The sequence below is a fragment of the Mobula birostris genome, chromosome 6, assembly GCF_030028105.1.
Source record: "Mobula birostris isolate sMobBir1 chromosome 6, sMobBir1.hap1, whole genome shotgun sequence".
NCBI classification, from domain to species: Eukaryota; Metazoa; Chordata; class Chondrichthyes; order Myliobatiformes; family Myliobatidae; genus Mobula; species Mobula birostris.
This window is the reverse complement of record NC_092375.1, coordinates 169,857,259-169,877,420: the sequence shown is the minus strand read 5'-3', so window position 1 is coordinate 169,877,420 and position 20,162 is coordinate 169,857,259. Positions and strand designations below refer to the sequence as shown.

The window sequence follows — 20,162 nt, the reverse complement described above, 5'->3', positions numbered from 1 at the left end:
TGTGATACAGCTAATGGTACAATTTTCACAAAAATTGCAATATTTTCTTTATTGATCTATGCTTCTACAATGAATAATGCATGCATTATATTTAAAATGGTCTACTAATTACAGTACACATGGTTTATGAGACATATGGAGGTAAATATTAGTCCCCAAGGATCCCAGATGGTACAGATTGCTCAATTTCATCTTGCCACTATTTGTTGTGAGAAAGAGAGAGAGAGAGATAAAGAGAGAGGGAGTGTGTGTGTGTTTGTGTGAACATTGAGGAATGTTACAGCCATCCAGGCTTACTTTCAAATTCTAAGAATATAAATAACTTAATTTCCTTATGTCTCACAGCTCTACTATTAGCCACGTAACAGACAAAGCCGACTAAACTGTGTTTAATTGCTCAAATGTCCATTGACCTGGTCTAAACATTTAACAGATATCTCCTTTATCCAATTCATTCTATTTCTACCTTCTCTGCAATTTTTTAAAATCTCTGTTTCACAGATGTGATGAGGGATCTTTGGTCTGAAATATTAAACTCCTGAAGAAGGGTCTCAGCCTGAAATGCCTACTATTTATACATTTTCATAGATGCTGCCTGATTTGCTGAGTTCCTCCAGCATTTTCTGATGTGCTAAGTTTTTCCAGTTTTTTTAAATTTCAGGTCTCCAGCATATGCAGCTTTTTTGATATTCATTTTTTTAACCTCCACTTTTCAGGGTGTAGCATTTCAGTTGTAAATACTAGGTCAGTCTTTTTTTCAGAAGTACTTTTCTCTCCACAACTGTGTAAATAATTTGAAACAATTTTTATGCACCCAGATTCAGTTTCCATTAAGCAACTTTGAATTGGAAACTAGAATCTTTTTACATCGCTTAAAATGATTTCTTTACTCAGAAGATTCAAATTATCCAATAAATGAAATAAATTGTATTAATGAAATGCAAAAAACACTGCATTGCACAATTTCAAATGTAATGAACATAATTCAAGTTAAGGGAAAAGATTGTTTATAAGAATGATTGCCTTTCTTGGCATTTATTCAGTTGTGAAGTGGGAATGTGGAGGTTGATTAACCTGCACATTATAGCCTGCAAGTGTTGAGTGGGAGTTGTGAAGCCACCGCTGGACAGTTGTACTGCTCTGTGAATTTGCTTGATAATTTATGTGGCACTTATCTGGCTAACACTAATAACACCACTAATGAGGAATATAAAATACATAAAATAAACTTGACATTTGTCCCTCCTCTTTTGGTGTGAAGGTATTAAAGAACATGCATAAACATTTGAATGTTCCAAAGTTGTTTGGAGTCAGTGGTGTGTTTTAGAAGTTTAGATGCTGAAGCAATGTGGAGACACTTACTGAGTACTCGGTAGCATAGTGGCTAGCACAACGCGTTACGATACCGGAAACCCGGGTTCAATTCCTGCCGCTGCCTGTAAGGAGTCTGTACGTTCTCCCTGTGACCGTGTGGGTTTCCTCCGGGTGCTCCGGTTTTCTTCCTTCGGTCCAAAGACGTACCGGTGGGCAGGTGAATTGATCACTGTAATTGTCCCGTGATTAGGCTAGGATTAAATCGGGGATTGCTGGGCGCATGGCTCAAGGGGCCGGAAAGGCTTGTTCCACGCTGTGTCTCAATAAATAAATAAAACTATGTAACAAAACTCACAGTAATATGATAACATCCATATAAACTATTTAAGTGAGGATGGTTCGGTCTTAGCTATGTAGGATACAGTGAATACTCACCTTTTCTTATTTAATACAGTCACTTCTTCAGTATTTCAATGCAATGAACCTGAACTACCTTCCTGTATGGGATTTGAATCACAAATTTCAAACTCAAAAATGAGAGCACTGCTATGAAACTGCAGCTTATAAATAATGTAGATAATAACTAATAATAATATTATCTGTTTTAGTTTCACTGACCTTTTTCATCTTTTATTAACTATATCTGATATAGTTTGGAATGACCTCAAGGAGATATGATTTTTTTTTCTACTCAAAATGGTTTGAGAATGAAGAACACAGCATTTCAATAGTATTTGTTTGTCATTGGAACCACCCAATGTGCAGATTCCTGCTTAAAATGATAGTGTCAAATGACACCTTGTTGACCTACTTTCTAAGACTTGCTTTCAAAGTAAAAGTTATGGTTCCTTTTTTAGAATGAAATTACCTATAAGTTTGCTCCTAAATATAACACTGACATCTCCAATGATTTCAAAAGAACTGAAAAGGAATTGAACTAGAAAGCCCAGGGGATTACAGAAAGCTCTTCAGCTCTTCATGGAAGATTTTATGCACCATTATGAAAGATTTTGGTATTTTTATCTTCAAAACAATACTCCTCGTTCTCTTATGAAACAGAAAAAATTGGAACATGCACATTTTATGCAGAACTATGTATGGCTAACGATAAGAACTTAGTTGCACTGTATTATGTGAGGTGGGACTCATTACATAAGCATACTACTCATGTTCATAGTATGAATTTGTCAGGACTGGATACAAATGGCTGATCTTATTGGCTGAAAACGTCTAAAGCAAGTAGTGTGATATCAGTCATAGCAGGTTTAGCCCCACCCAAAAAACTCATGATAATCTATGGTAGATGACGAAGCAAATCTGTCATTTTTTTGCAAATTTTCTTGTGATATTCAGTAATATTAAAGAATAACTAAAGAAGATTTTAAAAATTCTTTATTTTCATAGTATTAAATGATACTTCAAAACTCTTAATTAACTACAAACATTAAAGTAAGCACAAATAATTAATTTGAGTAACTTAATGTATCTTTTTTTTGCAGTAAAGTAATTGAAATTTAGATCAAATGCAGGATTTGAGAAAAGATCCCAGTATCAGTATCAAAGAATTGCAGCAGGCTGCTGCTTGTTCATTGAATGGCATGTGAAGTCCAACATGGAAACCATTGGTGGAGTTTAGCTGGTAAGTTTGAGACCGAAGTATTCTTTCTACTGACCCAAATCTGCCATATTTCAAATAATTCAGTACCTGGAGTAGCAGATTTCATGGACAATTGGGCTTTAGTCCAATCAATACACAAACCTTTTAATTCACTTTTGTTAACATCAATACAGTATTATAATATTTTTTTTTGCTGCTTCTAATGTTCTTCGAAGGAGCAGGAAACTGAGTCCCAGTAAGTTTAAATAGAGCAGGAAGTAGAACTGGTGAGTTTCAGCTTGTGAAAACACTGTACTTTTGGATGAGCCATACACTGAACTATTGAGATTTCTGAACCATCAGATTACAGATTAGTGGAGTTTTACTCTGCATGGTAAATGTGTGGAATTACTGGCAAAATCCAGGCAATTTGTATTTACTGGGTGGTCGTATGGCTCTTAAGTGTGGCCGTGGTTTAGTGGAGGACTGTCACCTCTGTCCTAGAAGTTTATAGGTGTAGATTCCACTTGAGAGATGTCCCAGGTAGTCTGGGCCAATACAAAGTGTGATACTGAGGGAGTGATGATTCTTGGATGCCAGGTCCCCCTGTCAGTTCTTACATGGATATTAATGATCAAGTAGCTCTATTTTGAAAAAGAGCAAGAGGGTTATTCTTGTTAATCCGGCTGATCAGTTTATGGCTCAATTAGTAAGTCTCAAACAGATTATCTGGTTAATATCACATCGTGATTTGTTGGAACTTGCTGTATGCAAAGTGGCTGCCATCCTTCCTACATTACAGAACTGACAATGTTCTGAAAGTATTTTGTTGGCTGTAAAATATATTGGGTAACTCTTTTTGTTTCAGTCTACATTATCTGAAAAAACAAGCAGCATTTAATATAGCAAATAGAACGTATGTTATTCATTTACAATTATTTGCTAACTCTTTATGGAACACTGTGTTGTGTTATAAATATGCTCCTTCATTTAATGAAATATTTGAGAGGATTGTTTTATTCTTTGGATGATATAAGCGTTGGTAGTATTTCCGTACGATGGACTGAGATAAACAAGATTGTGATTGTTTGGAAGATTTACAAAAGAGTCACTCTGAGTCACTCTGTTAAGTGAATGCTTCTGATTTTATTCTGTGAAATTCATCACATGGGGTTCCGGACACATAATTTTGATGGGGAAAACATTTCCGAAGTATAATTGTTGGACAGGTAGCAGCTTCATAATCATGATAGCTCATTTCGTTTGAACAATGTTGAATATGCCAAATTATGCATATAACTTATTTAACATTTAAAGATCGGGACTATGTAACAGTTTTCATTCCTCCGAAGAATTTTGGACATAAAGATGCTCTGTATGCATTTTAGCATTGATTATATCTAAACCACCTCCAAGAGGACCACAACCTTGTTGTAGGGTTTGGAGGCTTGTATGCCTCAATGACCCAGTCAGCTATGTTGGCTGGAGTCAGGGTATTGTGGTTTGACTCTCAGTAGGGTCACCCATGTCAAACAGGTCAAAAGGTAGAGGCCAGATTAAGAGTGGTCCACCAGTCCCTCGGGCTCAGGGGATCAGCTCAGGACTAAAAACCCTAAGCTGGTTAAAAAAAATGGTTACGAATGTGGAAACAGTAATGAAGAATCCTGTATCTGTGCGTGACAATATTCCTGAGTCTCCACCGAGGAGATGCATGACTGACAGAAGTGAAAACCAAGAGGAATCTACTGGCACAATGAAGGAAACCCGGAACACTGCCAAAGTACCCCTGAAAAGGTGGAGGCAATGCAAGAGACCAAAGACAACTTGGTGCCATGCTGTAGAGGCCGAAATGAGGACCCTGAACCACACCTGGGACACAATAGAGAAGATGGTAAAGGACAGACAGAGATGGAGGACCTTCATTGCTGCCCTAAGTGCCAGCAGAGTAACAAGCGATAACTATATCTAAACCAGTGAGATAGAATTCATGAATATTTGCATGTTATTTAGTTGTGCTGTTAAGGTTCACTGCCATATTTCAGGATTGTTTAATAATTATTCTTAGGAATTATTCTTGACAAAGGTTACCCTTAAACAACATTTTTTCATAATACTGGTCAGAGGTGGAACATACATACAACTTACGTCAAATAGTGTAAAACATAACAAACTGAATCACTTTACTAAGTAGACATTTTACTAAAAAGAGTCGAGAGAATGTAAGTTGCAGTTACTTCATTCCTCAAGAGCAAGGACATTGTGGGCCCCCAGCAGAGATATTCATATCATCAATAGCCATGGGAGAGGTGCCGGAAAGCTGTAAAGTGGCCAGTTTTTTTCCCTCTATTTAAGAAAGACCTCAAGGGAAAATCTAGGAACTACAGACTGGTGAGTCTAAAGTTAGTGGGCATGTTACTGGAGGAGATGCTGAGTGACAGGATCCTCAGACACTTGTAAAAGCAAGGACTGATTAGAGATAATCAGCATGACTTTGTATGTGTGAAACCATATGTCGTGAATTAAATTGGGCTTTTGAAGTTGTAACGGAGAAGATGGATGAGAGAAATGCAGTCGACATTGTCAGCATTGACTTTAGCAAGGCAAAGACAAAGTATCCCGTAGTAGGCTGCTCCAGAAGGTGAGATAATGCGGGATCAAGGGCGTTAGCCAATTGGATACAAAATTGGCTTAATGGAAGGAGACAGGAGGTGGTGGTAGCGGTTTTTTCAGATTGGTGGCCACATGGATTGGTGTTGTTTGTTGAGATTTTGATCAACTGAATCAGTAGGACAGAGAATGGCAAAGAAAGTTTGATTCAGATAAAAGCGAGGTGTTGTATTTTTGGTAAGAGAAGTCAGGGCAGGACTTGCACAATAATTGGTAGGACTGTGAGGAATGTTTTAGATCAGAAGGACCTAGGGTTGCAGTTACATAGTCCTTTGAAAGTGGCAACACAGGTAGGATGGTGAAGAAGCTGTCTGGCACATTTGCCTTCATTGGCCAGAATATTGGGTACACAAGTTGGGATGTCATGTTACAGATGCACAAGCCATTGGTAAGGCTATGTTAGGAATACTATGTACAGTTCTGGTCATTTTGCAACAGAAAGGATGTCATTCAACTGGAAAGAGTACAGAAAAGATTCATGAGGATGTAACCTGGACAGGAAGGTTTGAATTTTAAGGAGAGGTTGGATAAACATGTACATTTTTCCCTGGAGCGCAGGAAGTTCAGGGATGACGGTATAGATGTTCATAAAATCATGAGGAGTATAGATAAGGTGAATAGCCATGGTCTTTTCCCCAGATTAAGGGAACCGAAAATGAGAGGGAAAAGATTTATAAGGGACCTGAAAGACAATATTTTTACACAGAGCATGGTGGGTATATGGAACAAGCTGCCAGAGGAAGTGGCAGAGGTGGTACAACTACAACATATAAAAGACGTTTGGTCAGATGCATGGACAGGAAACGTTCAGAGGGTCACGGGCCAAGCACAGGCAAATGGGACTAGCTCAGTAAGGGAATGGTTGGCATGGACAAGTTGGGCCAAAGGGCCTGTTTCCTGTGCTGTAATAACTTTATGACTATGTCTCCAGGTAATTTCTCCTGAAAAGTGCAGTGTGGTGAAGGGTAGTTACATATGTATGTATAACGTGCATAAAATCAAGCAGGGAAGGGGACATGGCATTGTGGGCACAAAGCTTAATGGAGAGGAGAATTAGCTAGCTGGCTATGGCATTGTCACAATGTACATACAGTCTGCTTCAAATGCTTTCTTTTATAAAAAAAGAATACTGAAATGATAGTAAGTGATATTGTATTTTCGCACAGTAATTGAATAGCACCTCCCAATCACTGAACTTAAAATCTTTGGCTATTTTTTATAGTTATGGGCTATTTTTTATAGTTATGAAGCATGACAGAAATGGAACAGAATCTCAGGGACATAGAGCCTTAGATTTTAAAATAAGAAGCTGTGCAGCCTGCCAATTTGTTAAAGTCAAAGCTCCAAAGCATTGAGGCTTAGAGGATACTGTGATAAAGATCGCTGCAGAGATTTGCTGGGAATTAATTTTTTAGTGTGGGCAGAGACATCCACTGATTCTGGTAACTACCTTGCTTTGTGTTATTACAGAAAATAATACTGCAGTCTTTTGAAGTAATTGACTGTTGCCGGCTATGTTCACTCACCATGAAAGGAAGCAGCTTAAGAGTATATGTCAAGCTTGTCTAACCACCTGCTTGTTTGGAGAAGATATTCAGTCCTGGTCTGGATGAAATATTATGGTAACACTCCAGGCTTTTAATTCTTATTTTTCCTGCAGGTTTTGAGCATTGTGAGCTGCCCTTAATATATGAGATTGCCAGAACAGTTATGTGAGATGACTATTGTTGATGACCCCATAAAGATAACAACAGTAACCAAATTTTTAATATTTTAAAAGTTTAAACTTAAGTTGTTGCATCAAAGGTTTGTAACTGTGAAACAACTAAAAATTTTTAAATCTTCCTTTGTCACACAGGTCTAATTTACACTCAATCGACTCTTGTAATAAAATAAAGTTCACAAGCACACTATTCATAAGCACACCTGCAGGCACCAAGTGCTTTCAAAGAACTAAACTATTTTGCAGTGTGTGTAGTTTCCCTATTTTTACTCACTGCAAGGAGTAACAGTTGTTTATTTCGTATGAAACAAAAATGGCACAGGTTATTTAAACCTCCATGGAGTTTCTGATTACTATACGTCTGTGAAAGTGAAATTGCATAACTTTATTTTGTTAGGTCGAGCAGAATATAGAAATTAAATGGAACAAAAGGATGAAACCATGATTAAAATCCCTTCTACCTTAAGAAGTTCTTCTCTTCAAATTAAATAGTTTAATATTTTTTGAAGTAAAAACAAATACTGCAACTTGAGAAAACATAACAGACACAGATAATCAAAAGAATGTTTGCCTTATTGTAGTCCCGATGAAGTGTCTTGGCCCAAAAGGTCAACTGTTATTCACCTCCATAGATGCTGCCTGACATGCTGAGTTCCTCCAGCATTTTGTATGTATTGCTCAAAATTTCCACATCTGCAGAATCTCTTGTGTTTACCTTATTCTTACCTTTTCCCTCGCTGCTGTCAAATCTCTATTGACCTCACATCTACCACAAGTTCCAAGAAGAGATTCCCCATTGTAAATGTTGTGAAACACATTCCTCTTTCACTATTGGACTCCATGTCACTTTCAACAGCAAAATGAAACCTAAAGATCACCATTCAGCCCAGCCAGCAAGTTCTTGATTTCTGTGGGTAAATGCTGATAGTTCGACATGGAACCGCGATCAAACCCCAATAAAATCTGGGCTTATAGTCCACAGAGATTAAGCAGGGCGGACTTGGTCAGAACAGAGAAAACTAAATCTGTAATAGAATTAACATGATAGCTCTAGAACGATATAAAAAGTGTTGCAGGAAGTAACTGTTTTACTTACAGAGGCAGAACATGATGTCAGAAATGTTAACATGGATTTTATTGCTTTGTTATGGTTGCCATTTATGCATTGATAATTTTTTTGCTGGTGAATAACTTATGACAACTTCTGTAAATTTTTGATACGTATTTCTTTGCTGTTCATTTTTTCTTGATATGCACTCACACATCGAGATAGCAACAAATAATTCCTTTGGACAGATGGATGAAACGGCAGATTTGTATTAAGGGTTTACAGGCAAATACATTTTTAAACAGATATGTGAAGACACGCTGTTCAGCAGTCTCTTAGATGAAGTTATCTAGTCGTCTGACATAATTCCAGGCACTATGAACCATCGATCTCTTTGTACTATATGGCCAGCAGAAATTGGCTTTATCATAGGAGCCACTGTCAGGGCTACATGACAATGGAATTATTGGAATTTAGAATTATTATGCTTATAGTGAGTTTGATGTTTCATTAAAAAAATTATTTTGTTGCATACAGTGAGTTACACAAGGATTTGCTACAGCTGCTCAGAGTCATCTTGAGGATACTTATTGATTGCTTTTTCTGATGGTTGTTGACTCATTGATAACTTTTGATGGTGAAAGAACATTTTCATAAAGATGATTTTCTTTGTAGATTCTGGTTTCCGATTGTCTTTTTGATTGTTTTTTTCCTCTAAAGGATATTTTCATTGAGCTACAGCGACATAGAGTTGTACAGCACAGAAGTGGACCCTTTTGCCTACCATGTTCAACCTGACCCATCAGGTCTGGTACACTATTCCCACTTCCTTACATTAATTCCATATCCCTTTATGCTTTTCTCATTCAAATACCCAATCAGAAGCAACTTAAATGTTGTTTCTATTCCTGCCTCTGGCACTATGTTCCAGATACCATCTGCTCCTTATGAAAAATGTACTCCTCAGATCCCTTTTAAACCTCCTCCCTCCCACCTTCAGTCTGTGTCCTCTGGTTTTAGACAGCATTTATCATTAGGAGGAGATGCTGGCCATCTATCCTATCTCCTAATTTTCTATAACTCTATCATATCACATCTCAACCTCCTTCGCTCCAGGAAAAATAGACCCAACATATCCAATTGCTCTATAACGTAAGCTCTCCAATCCAGGCAATATCTCCACTAATCTTTTCTGTACTTCCTCTAACTTAATTACATCCTTCCTGTAGTGCGGTGACCAGAACTGCATACAGTGTGCCAAGTGTGCATTGCCAATGTCTTGTGCAGCTTTAACATGATATCCCGTTCTTAAACTCACTGCCTCAGTCGATGGAGGCAAGTATGCAATTTGTCTTCCTCACCATGCTACCTACAGGGAAGTCTGTACTGTTTCTCCTTGGTCTTTTTGTCCTATAACACCTCTAAGGTTCTGTCTCTCACTCTGTACTTCCTGCCCTGGTATAACTTCCATTCATCCATCACTTTGCACTCGTCTGATTTGCCGTTTCCTTTCCCGCTTTCACAGTTGATTAGGCCCTGTTGTAATCCTAGACAAAATTCCTCACTACCACCAATATTGATGATTTTTGTAAATTGACTAATCATTCTCATTCTAATCTAATGAAGACTCCATCACTAATCCATGCGACTTTCCATAGTGGTCCACTGGTCACCTTCTACCACTCTGAAAAACAGCACTCCACCACCACCCTCCACCTCCTGCCACCATGCCTATTTGCTATCTCATCATGTGTTCTAACCCTCCAGACCAGCCTACCAGGGAAAACTTTGTAAAAAGGCCTCGCTAAAATTCACATAAACAACATTTACCACCCTGTTCCTATCAATCCTCTTCAAGGACTCAATCAAATTTGTGAGCTATGACCCATACAAAGCCTTGCTGAATATCCCAAATCATTCTTTGCCTTTCCAATTGCAAATAAATTCTGTTATTCAGGATCCTTTCCTATAACTTGTTCATCTCAAACGTAAGGCTCATTAGCTTATAGTTCTCTGGTTTATCCCCACTCCCCTTCTTAAATAAAGGTACAATATTAGCTCTCCACCAGTCTTCCATGTGGATAATCTTACCTTTCCCAAGGTCCCAGCAATCTTCTCCCTTGCTTTCTGTAACAACTAAGTACACCTGGTAGGCCCCAGGGATTTATTCACCTTTATGCATTTCAAGACTCGCAATACCTCATCCTTCATGATATTGAAATTCTCTAGAATACGATTGTTGTTTTCTCTGAACTCATTAGCTTTCATATCCTTCTCAACAGTAACTGCAGAAGTGAAGTATTCAGTTAAGACCTTGTTCATTTCCCATGGGTCGACTCATAGATTATCACACTAATCCTTAAGGAGACCTGTCTCCCTAGCTACCTTTTTGCCTGTTATATACTTATGGAATCTTTATGTATTCTTCTTTGTCTTCTTTGCAAGTGATATCTCATGGCCCCCTTTTGAACTCCTATTTTCTTTTGTGTACCCCTACATTCTTCATACTCTTCACTTGAATCTGGCTGCCCATACTTCACATATGCCTCTTTTTTCCTGACCGGACCCTCACTACATCTAATTAGCCAGCATTCTCAAATCTTGCTCCCTTTGCTCTTCACTCCAACAAGAACACGCTGGTCCTGAACTCTTCCACTTGCCTGATATTCCTTTACTTGCAGACAGCTTCTCCCAATGTCGTCAAAGTTAGCCTTGCCCCTATTTAGGACTTTGATAGCTGGATTTACAAATGTACAAACATGATGTATGTTAATTTTCAATCTTATGATAGATTTACCTGGAAAAAAAAGTCTCTAATGTACAACAAAGGTCCTAGAGATACCAATAGTAAGAGGAAGATACTATAAAATTCAGGTGAATAGGCAAGGTCTCCTGCAGTGGACACCATAAAGTACACACACAAAATGCTGGAGGAACTCAGCAGGCCAGGCAGCATGTATGGAAAAGAGTATTGTTGACTTGGATTTCCAGCATCTGCAGATTTTCTCTTGTTTGTGATTGAACACCATAAAGTACATCTAGATATGGTGATTCCATAGATAACTCTTGTATGAAGACAAATAAAGAGTAGGAGCAGTGCAGAAGGAAAGGAAGTTTGGAACACAAAGTTTTTGAATTATCAACTGCTGTGTAATTACTACTGCATGTTCCAGTGAAAGCATTAGGTTTGTTATATAGGAGTAGTTTACATGTTGTGACAAGCCCTCACTGACGTACTGAAATGTATTAAAAACTATTTTGAAACTAATTCATCTAAACAAATGCACATGGAATAGGCTTTAATACATAACAGAACAGAAAACAATGTCAGACATTTTGAACATAAAACAGCACACCACCAGATGATCATGAGGCAGAATTTCTTTGCTGTATTGTTAAACAGAGGGAATAAGTCTTGGTCATTAGTATTGGAACATGCAAAATTTTATAACCATTATTTAATGTATCTGGGACTTTCACTTAAATGTGTGTGTGTGCATGTAAGAGAAAGAGAGATCCTCCCTTTGTATTTCCCTTACATTGTCCATTTGATAATCATTTAGCATCCAAATACAAAGAAGGGAAACATTAATCTTAGTAACTCAGATTACATGTGCAGAGGAAATTCATGGACAAATAGATGTTAATGCTGGGTAAGTATGGAAGAAGAGCCAAGATGAGATTTGCAAAAGCACGTAATGAGGCACAACTATTTCAACTTAATTATGTTTAATCAAACACAGCATTAACTGCCGGTAAGATGGCAGTGCGCTTGAATGCAGCTGCCTCTCTGGGTCTAAACAAAGGTGAAATTGCTCATCCTTTATGTCAGCACAAGACACTGGTAGATACTAGTACAGCAGTTCTACCCCACCAGCAAGTTGCTGGATAGTGATGGAGCTGGACTTGTGCCCCGTGTTGCAGCCTGCTTCAGCCACCCAGGGATGAAGGCGTCAGAGGCTGTGTGTGATCCCACAGATGTGGAATGATTGGCTTGGACATTTTTCTTGTGATCAGAAGACCCTGTTGGACTATTGGTAATGTAGAATACTGTGAGTCCAAATCACTAGTTAATTGGAAAGACTGATGGCAAGGGAGCTGCGTGGACCAGGCCTTCATGCCTCGGTGTCGCCTATTGTGGCTGTCAGGGAAGGAGATGCCGGAGCTGGTTGTGTGCAGCTGGATTCTGTACTGGGTTGAGTGCTGCCCTCTAGTGTTTGCTCCCAGGAAGACAAGCTGGATTGCATTTTTCTGTCACTGTACTTGCCTGAAATGAGGAACTGTATGGGCTATTCTTGCAGAAACATGGCTCTAGAACACCATCCATGCACCATCAATCTACAGGCCTTAATGCTTAGGGACTTGGGCTATATTGTTATTATTTTAAAAAAACATTGTAACTGTATGCTCTTCTACTTTCATAATTTTATGTGCTGTATGCTGTATGTGACTGTGGGTACTTACTTTACACTTTGGCCCCAGAGAAGCATTGTATTCATGTGTATAGTTGAATAACAACTAAACTTCAACTTAACTATGCCGCAACTGCTATTTCTCTAAGGAGAGAAGCAAATATATATACAGCTAAGAAGTATTTGGCCCATAATTCCATGGGCTAAAATTCTGGCAGATATAACTGGTGCCCTTGAATGCTGACTTTTACCAACTTGGATATATCTTTGAATTTATCATCACCTTAAACATTTACTTTTTTGGGGGACCAATCTTAACTCCCATTTGGTTTGCAAATGCCATTGGAAAGATTAAATAGAAGACCTTCTCTTGAAAGAAATCAACATGCTAAGATAATGGGCATGAAGGGATATGAGGAGAAAGCAGGAGACTGGGGTTGAGAGGAAAAATGGATCAGCCATGATGAAATAGCAAAGCAGACCTGATGGGCCAAATGGCCAAGTGCAACTGCTATGCCTTATGGTCTTATAAGGGAGAAGAAAGATTGGCAGCAGATATGGTCTTTCATATGGGAATTGTAAAAAGGGACACACTTTTTCTTTATTTGGTAGACTGACACTGGGCATTATTCAGGTTCTAAATGTTGGAAAATTGAGCTGGAATTGGTTTATTACTGTCACATTCACTGAGGTACAGTGAAAAGGGTGTCTTACATTAGACCTTAAGATATAGGAGCAGAATTAAGCTATTTGGCCCATCGAGACTGCACTGCCATTTTATCACGGCAGATCCATTTTCCTCAGCCCCAGTCTCCTACCTCCTCCCTTATCCCTTCATTCCCTGACTAATCTTCAATTGTATCCCTTTGTATCCTGACTAAGAATCTATCAATTTCCACCTTGGCCTCCACAGCTGCCTATGGCAACGAATTCCACAGATTTGCCACTTTCTGGCTAAAGAAGTTCCTCCTCATCGCTGTTCTAAATGGATGTCCCTCTATTCTGAGGCTGTGTCCTCTGGTCTTAAACTCTCCTGCCGTAGAAAAAATCTTCTCCACGTCCACTCTTTTGAGGCCTTTCAACATTCTGTAGGTTTCAGTGAGATCCCCCATCATTCTTCTGAATTCCAGTGAGTACAAGAGCCATCAAACGCTCCTCACATGATAAGCCTTTCAACCCCAGAATCATTTTCATGAACCTCCTTTGAACTCTCTTCAAATTCAGCACATTATTTCTTAGATAGGGAGCCCAACACTGCTCACATTACATTCTGGCGTTTATATTCTAGTCCTCTTGAAATGTGTGGTAACATCGCATTTGCCTTCCTCACCACAAAGATCATTACTAATCCACAATCTCTTCATCCTGTAAATTAACCTTTAGGGAATCCTGCATGAGGACTCCCAAGTCCCTTTGCACCTCATATTTTTAAATTTTCTCTCCATTTACAAAATAGTTTATTGCTTTTATTTCCTCTACGAATGTGCGTGGCAATACACTTCCCAACACTGTATTCCACCTTCCACTTCTTTGCTCATTCTCCTAATCTGTTTAAGTGCTCCTGTCACCTCTCTGCTTCCTCAAAAATATCCGCTCCTCCATCCATACTTGCATTGTCTGCAAACATGGCCACAAAGCCATCAATTCCTTCATCCAAATCATTGGCATATAATGTAAAAAGTACCAGTCCAATAGAGATCCCTGTGGAGCACCATTAGTCACCGGTAGCCAACCAGAAAAAACTCCCTTTATTCCCACTCTTTGCCTCTCGCTAATCAGCTAATGCCTTATCCATCCTTGTTTCTTTCCTGTAATAAATACCATGGGCACTTTACTTGTTAAGCAGCCTCATGTGTAGCTCTTTGTCAAAGGACTTGTAAAAATCCAACATCCAAAGATCTCCTTTGTCTATCCTGCTTGCTATTTCTTCAAAGAATTCTAATGTCAGGCAAGGTTTTCTCTTAAGGAAACCATGCTGACTACTTTATCATGTGCCTCCAAATACCGTGAGACCTCATCCTTAATAATCGACTCCAACATCCTCCAAACTACTGACGTCAGACTAACTGGTCTATAATTTCCTTTCTTCTGCCTCCACCCCTTCTTGAAGAATGGAGTGACATTTGCAATTTTTCAGTTCTCCAAAATCATGCCAGCATCAATTGATTCTTGAAAGATCATTACTAATGCCTCCACAATCTCTTCAGCCACCTCTTTCAGAACCCTCAGGTGCAGACCATCTGGCCCAGATTCAGACCTTTCACTTTCCCAAACACCTTCTCCCTAGTAATGGCAACTTCACACGCTTCTGCTCTCCTGACATTCTCGAACTTCTGACGTACTGCTAGTATCTTCTACAGTGAAGACTGATGTAAAATACTTATTCAGTGCAACCCCCATTACTCCAGCATCATTTTCCAGCAGACCGATATCTCCATTCTTGCATTTCTTTTACACTTGCTATATCTGAAGAAACTTTTTGTATCCTCTTTAATACTGTTCATACAGATCAAATCATACACCCTGCTTTGAACTAGTACAAAGTAAACTAGAACAGACTGTAGAATAAAGAGAAACCGCTACAGAGAAAGTGCACTGAGGTAGTCAGTAAGGTGCAAGATAGATTGTGAGGTCAACGGTCTATGGTACTAAGGAACCATTCGATATTCATCTAACAGTGAGGTAGAAGTTCTTCTTGAGCTTGGTGGCATCTGCTTTCATGCTTCTGTATCTTCTTCCCAGTGGGAGAGGAAAGAAGAGAGAATGTCTAGGGTGTGTGGGGTCTTTTATTATCCTGGCTGCTTCGTCGAGGCAGCAAAAAGTACGGACAGAGTCCGTGGAAGTGAGGCTTGTTTCTGCGATGCTGAGTTGTGTCCACAATTCTGCAGTTTCTTGTAGTCATAGGCAGAGCAGTTGCCAAACATGATACACCTGGATAGGATGCGTTCTATGGATAAAAGTTGATGAAGGTCGATGGGGTCATGCCAGATCTCGTGAGTCTCCTGAGGTGGTAGAGGCGCTGGTGGACTTTCTTGGCTGTGGTAATTCAGGATAGACTGTCAGTGATGTTCATTCAAAAGTTCAAAGATCAAATAAATATATTATCAAGGTACACATATATCACCATATATAGCCCTGAGATATTTTCTTCTGGGCATACTCAATAAATCCATAATAGGACAATAGCCGTAAAAAAAATCATTGAAAGACTGCATCAATTTGGACGTTCGACCTGTGTGAAAAAGACAACAAACTGTGTAAATATGAAAAGAAAGAAAAATAATAATAAATAAGCAATACATATTGTGAGCATGAGATGAAGGGTCCTTGAAAGTGAGTGCATAGGTTGTGGGAACATTTCAGTGATGGGGCAAGTGAAGTTATCCCCTTTAGTTCAAGAGTCTGATGGTTTAGGGGTAATAACTGTCCCTGAACACTCCGACCAATTTGAAGCTCTCAATTTTTTCAACCTCAGCACCGTTGTAGATAGGTACATATGCACCATCCCTCTTCCTGAGGTCAACGACCAGCTGGTTTCTTTTACCAACACTTATCGGGAGGGTTGTCACAACACTATGTTACTAAGCTCTCTGTTTTCTTCCTGTACTCTGAGTCATCATTATTTGAGCTGTGGCCCAGTACAGTGGTATCATCTGAAAACATGAAGATGGAGTTAGAAAAGAACTTGGCCACCAAGTCATGAGTGTACAGAGAATAATAGAGGGCTGAGGACACTACCTTGTGGAGCAACAGTATTGAGAATAATTGTTTCGGAGGTGTTGTTGCCTATCCTTACTGTCTGTGGTCTATTGGTCAGGATGTTAAGGATCCAGTTGCAGAGAGAGGCATTGACTCCCAGGTCTTGGAGTTGGGAGATGAATTTGCTGGGAATTACAGTATTGAAGGCGGACCTGGAGTCAGTAAACAATAGCACAGGAGCATTTACTGTCCAGATGCTCCAGACATGCCTGTCTGGTCAGGGAGATGTCACCCACTGTAGATCTGTTCAGCAGTAAGTGGATTGCAATGAGTTGAGGTTGTCTGTGACCCTGGAGTAGACGTGTGCCATGGCAACCCTTTTGAAGCACTTCATGAAGGTAGGTGTCAATGGCACTGGGTGGTAATCATTAAAGCACGTTGCCTTGTTTTTCTTAGGTACCCTGATCATAGTAGTCTTCTTAAAGCAGGTGGAAAACTCCGGTTGAAGCAGGAGGTTGAACATGTCTGCGAACACCCTCACCATGTGTTTCCGCACGGAATATGATGTGACAAATAACGAACCTAAAGGCTGCTGACCCTGAAGAACAATAAGATAATATGGTTGTAAAGTGGAAAATTTCTGATTTCATGGTGACCAGAAATAATTACCTTCATAACAGACACTTGGATTCACACATTCCTTTCTACAGTTTGAAAAGCCCCAGAAAGTGCAATCAATCAATCAAACTATTTACATGTCTGGATCAACATGTAGTGGATGAGCAGAAGCGTTCAACAGTCTGCTCTGAAATGAAGATCTGAGTATTTTAAAATCCTGATCTCTTTGAATCCACCTGAGTATTTCCCAGGTATTGTGGACTCAAAGGCAATGGGAAATGTCTGAATAAATGCTCTCACATCCCAAGTGTTACCTGCCAATATTAGTTCAGGGATGGAAACAGCTCCAACTTCCTCTCTAAGTCACATAATCTGATTCGAAAACATATCACATATTCTTCATTCTTGTTTCAAGGTTCTTCATCATCATCATTCAGGTGCCTTGCTGTTTGGCGTGGGCGATCATGTCTCTCCATCCATCACGGTCCCTGACCCTCCGAATTGTAGTTGTTGCCTCCCCTGTTTCTAACCATGATGTTATTCCATCTATCATTTTCATTCTCTGTCTGCCTCTGCTTCTTTTACCTTCCAGCTTTCCAGTTGTAACTAAATGTTCTAATGTCTCTGTTTGAATTTTTACTTTTTTAAGTAATGTACGCTTTATTTTCATTTTCTGTAGAACTTCTTCGTTGGTTATCCTGTCCGTATTTGATATGCATAGCAATCTTCTGAGGAACCACATCTCTGCTGCATTGATTCTTTTTTTTCAAGGTTCTTAACTTCATTATTAAGGAGTGCAGCTTTTTGGTATGATATCTTCCACCTTTTCAAAGGAAACTGGGATAGCTGCTGAATGCTGGCCAGTCTGAGTGTAGTTTCTGGTGTATAAATGATCAAGATCAGGTTTAATATCACCAGCATATGTTGTGAAATTTTTTGTCTTTGTGACAGCAGTACAGTGCAATACATAACAATGGGAAAACTGTGAATTACAGTATATGTATACAGTATATTATAGATAAATTAAAAATGTGCAAAAACAGAATAAAACTGAGGTAGTGTTCAGGGATTCAATGTCCATTCAGAAACGGGATGGCAGAGGGGAAGAAGCTGTTCCTGAATCATTCAGTGTGTGCCTTCAGACTCCTGTACCTCTTTCCCGATGGTGGCAATAAGAACAGGCCACGTCCTGGGTGATGTGGGTATTTAATGATGGATGCCACCTTTTTGAGGCATCACTCCTTGGAGATGTCCTGGATACTATGGAGGCTAGTTCCCATCATGGAGATGAATGTCCACAACTCTCTGCAGCTTATTTTGATACTATTAATTTCAGATACTGAGATAGAGCTTCCAGACCTGTGTCCAAATTGCTGCTGTACAGCCTCAAAGAAATAATGTTGTTTTGATTTCAATGAAAGTCTTCTATTCATGTTTGCAAATGCTGAAATATCACAGAATTAATGTGCTTAATATATATGTTAAAATTATGAAGCCTAATTATGAATAAATCATTTTGTGAATACTGTTAAAAATGAATGTTAATATTGCGACCTATGACCGTGAATTTAAATCTAGAGCAGTGATTGGTTTTATCAACATTAAACAATTTTGCTCTCCATAGAAACAAATTTCTTTTTTAATGTGTCAACATAAAATGACAGTGGTGCTAACCTTATAAAGTGATTAAACATACTGATGTATTATGAAATTATCTATTGATACAGCTTTGCTAAATGTATCCTTTTTACTTTTCCACATAAGTGTGACCTATATTGTAGTGTTGAGAATTTTATTTTGAAGTAGACCTCCTTTTCTGTAATAAATCACACTGAAATGATGCCGCTTTCCTCTTGCTGCTCAATTCTCCAGCTGAAGACAGTAAGGAGATCCTGCACAGTAACCTAATTTCACTACCCATGGTTTATACTGCTAATAATAAACTGAACACTTGATGGATACTTTTATAAAGTGCCTACTCTTTTTGTGATTTGATTTTTTTATACTCAGAATCTGAGTCTACTTGTGCAATCTTACATTAGAACATTTGCTGTCGCTCTGTAGATCGTAATGCATCATTTGCTGCAATTTACATTTCATTTGTGATGTAGAAGCACAGGCAGTATGCAATTAATATTGATAATAAGTATTCAAAGATGTTAAAATATAACTAAAATCTTGTCACCCATAAACGAGCATATTAAGTTGCCCGAGCAACACACACAAAATGCTGGTGGAACACAGCAGGCCGGGCAGCATCTATAGGAAGAAGTACAGTTGATGTTTCGGGCCGAGACCTTTTGTTAGTCCTGCCGAAGGGTCTCGTCCCGAAACGTCGACTGTACTTCTTCCTATAGATGCTGCCCGGCCTGCTGCGTTCCACCAGCATTTTGTGTGTGTTGCTTGAATTTCCAGCATCTGCAGATTTCCTCGTGTTTGCAGTATTAAGTTGCCCAATGTCTATAGCTTGCCAAAATTAAAGAAACAAGACCTTAACAAAACTTAAAGTGAAGTTTCATTGAATGGGTATATGGTACCATTAAATTCAGAATATGCCTGATGCAAACCAGTATACTTGCAGAATATGAAACACAGGCATTTTTATTTAACCTTTATTAGTTAAATGGACTACTGAAACCAGTTGATTATGTGCATCATTAGAAGATATTCACCTTGGTGAAGCTGAATAGTGGACTAATTCTAATCCTATCATAGAATTTAAGTTTATATAATTAAGCAAATCACAAATAGAAAAATAGTATCGATAATAGTAACAATGAAATTACAGATTGTCTTTAGAGCCATCTGTTTCACTAATGTCCCTCAGGGAAAGAAATCTGCTATCACTGCTGGCCTGGCCTTTAAATGACTATAGATGCATAACAATGTTATTAACTATTAACTACGCCTTGAAATGATCAAATGAACCAAGCAGGTGAAGGGGAAAGATTGTTTGCATTGCCAACAATAATGTGCTTGTGAATAATTTTTTAAAAAATTATCTGCTACAATTCAGCTGCTATAACTTCAGCTACTGCTATGGTTAGTTAGTGTTTTTCCTTTGTTGCAACACTGTCTCTTCAT

The 20,162-nt window shown here is 38.8% G+C and overlaps 1 long non-coding RNA gene across 1 annotated transcript in view; it reads left to right on the top strand.

Annotated features, from left to right (window-relative positions):
- Positions 1–19,028, top strand: part of LOC140199574 (uncharacterized) — a 28,095-nt gene extending 9,067 nt beyond the window's left edge. Inside the window, exons 2-4 of the long non-coding RNA XR_011886448.1 lie at positions 2,814–2,953; positions 7,049–7,200; positions 16,917–19,028. This is a non-coding gene — a long non-coding RNA (uncharacterized lncRNA). The remainder of the gene's footprint in view (positions 1–2,813; positions 2,954–7,048; positions 7,201–16,916) is intronic.
- The last annotated feature ends 1,134 nt before the right edge of the window (positions 19,029–20,162 follow it).